Below are 2500 nucleotides of genomic sequence, written 5' to 3' on the forward strand. Positions count from 1 at the left end.
TTGGCCCGTTTTTGGGCCGTTTTGGCCAGTTTTTGGCCTGTTCTTGCGTCGCGCGGTGACCGTCGTGAGCGGAGCAAAATGTCAGCCATCTCAGCACCCTGGAACCCCCCGGGTGGCACAGGGCTGGATGGGGCTTTCGTATAGCAGGGACGGTGCTGCCTCTCGCTTCGCTCGCTGTTCGCCGCTCGCCGCTCGCTCGCGCAGCCAAAAATGGCCAGTTTTGGCCCGTTTTGGCCAGTTTTTGGCCTGTTTTTGCGTTGCGCGGTGACCATCTTGAGCGGAGCAAAATGTCAGCCATCTCAGCACCCTGGAACCCCCCGGGTGGCACAGGGCTGGATGGGGCTTTCGTATAGCAGGGACGGTGATGCCTCTCGCTTCGCTCGCTGTCCGCCGCTCGCTGCTCGCTCGCGCAGCCAAAAATGGCCAGTTTTGGCCCGTTTTTGGGCCGTTTTGGCCTGTTTTTGGGCTGTTCTTGCGTCGCGCGGTGACCGTCGTGAGCGGAGCAAAATGTCAGCCATCTCAGCACCCTGGAACCCCCCGGGTGGCACAGGGCTGGATGGGGCTTTCGTATAGCAGGGACGGTGCTGCCTCTCGCTTCGCTCGCTGTCCGCCGCTCGCCGCTCGCTCGCGCAGCCAAAAATGGCCAGTTTTGTCCCGTTTTTGGGCCGTTTTGGCCTGTTTTTGGGCTGTTCTTGCGTCGCGCGGTGACCGTCGTGAGCGGAGCAAAATGTCAGCCATCTCAGCACCCTGGAACCCCCCGGGTGGCACAGGGCTGGATGGGGCTTTCGTATAGCAGGGACGGTGCTGCCTCTCGCTTCGCTCGCTGTCCGCCGCTCGCCGCTCGCTCGCGCAGCCAAAAATGGCCAGTTTTGGCCCGTTTTTGGGCCGTTTTGGCCAGTTTTTGGCCTGTTCTTGCGTCGCGCGGTGACCGTCGTGAGCGGAGCAAAATGTCAGCCATCTCAGCACCCTGGAACCCCCCGGGTGGCACAGGGCTGGATGGGGCTTTCGTATAGCAGGGACGGTGCTGCCTCTCGCTTCGCTCGCTGTTCGCCGCTCGCCGCTCGCTCGCGCAGCCAAAAATGGCCAGTTTTGGCCCGTTTTGGCCAGTTTTTGGCCTGTTTTTGCGTTGCGCGGTGACCATCTTGAGCGGAGCAAAATGTCAGCCATCTCAGCACCCTGGAACCCCCCGGGTGGCACAGGGCTGGATGGGGCTTTCGTATAGCAGGGACGGTGATGCCTCTCGCTTCGCTCGCTGTCCGCCGCTCGCTGCTCGCTCGCGCAGCCAAAAATGGCCAGTTTTGGCCCGTTTTTGGGCCGTTTTGGCCTGTTTTTGGCCTGTTCTTGCGTCGCGCGGTGACCGTCGTGAGCGGAGCAAAATGTCAGCCATCTCAGCACCCTGGAACCCCCCGGGTGGCACAGGGCTGGATGGGGCTTTCGTATAGCAGGGACGGTGCTGCCTCTCGCTTAGCTCGCTGTCCGCCGCTCGCCGCTCGCTCGCGCAGCCAAAAATGGCCAGTTTTGTCCCGTTTTTGGGCCGTTTTGGCCTGTTTTTGGGCTGTTCTTGCGTCGCGCGGTGACCGTCGTGAGCGGAGCAAAATGTCAGCCATCTCAGCACCCTGGAACCCCCCGGGTGGCACAGGGCTGGATGGGGCTTTCGTATAGCAGGGATGGTGCTGCCTCTCGCTTCGCTCGTTGTCCGCCGCTCGCCGCTCGCTCGCGCAGCCAAAAATGGCCAGTTTTGGCCCGTTTTTGGGCCGTTTTGGCCAGTTTTTGGCCTGTTCTTGCGTCGCGCGGTGACCGTCGTGAGCGGAGCAAAATGTCAGCCATCTCAGCACCCTGGAACCCCCCGGGTGGCACAGGGCTGGATGGGGCTTTCGTATAGCAGGGACGGTGCTGCCTCTCGCTTCGCTCGCTGTCCGCCGCTCGCCGCTCGCTCGCGCAGCCAAAAATGGCCAGTTTTGGCCCGTTTTGGCCAGTTTTTGGCCTGTTTTTGCGTTGCGCGGTGACCATCTTGAGCGGAGCAAAATGTCAGCCATCTCAGCACCCTGGAACCCCCCGGGTGGCACAGGGCTGGATGGGGCTTTCGTATAGCAGGGACGGTGATGCCTCTCGCTTCGCTCGCTGTCCGCCGCTCGCTGCTCGCTCGCGCAGCCAAAAATGGCCAGTTTTGGCCCGTTTTTGGGCCGTTTTGGCCTGTTTTTGGGCTGTTCTTGCGTCGCGCGGTGACCGTCGTGAGCGGAGCAAAATGTCAGCCATCTCAGCACCCTGGAACCCCCCGGGTGGCACAGGGCTGGATGGGGCTTTCGTATAGCAGGGACGGTGCTGCCTCTCGCTTAGCTCGCTGTCCGCCGCTCTCCGCTCGCTCGCGCAGCCAAAAATGGCCAGTTTTGGCCCGTTTTTGGGCCGTTTTGGCCTGTTTTTGGGCTGTTCTTGCGTCGCGCGGTGACCGTCGTGAGCGGAGCAAAATGTCAGCCATCTCAGCACCCTGGAACCCCCCGGG

This window comes from Musa acuminata, unplaced genomic scaffold (genome assembly GCF_036884655.1).
Source record: "Musa acuminata AAA Group cultivar baxijiao unplaced genomic scaffold, Cavendish_Baxijiao_AAA HiC_scaffold_406, whole genome shotgun sequence".
NCBI classification, from domain to species: Eukaryota; Viridiplantae; Streptophyta; class Magnoliopsida; order Zingiberales; family Musaceae; genus Musa; species Musa acuminata.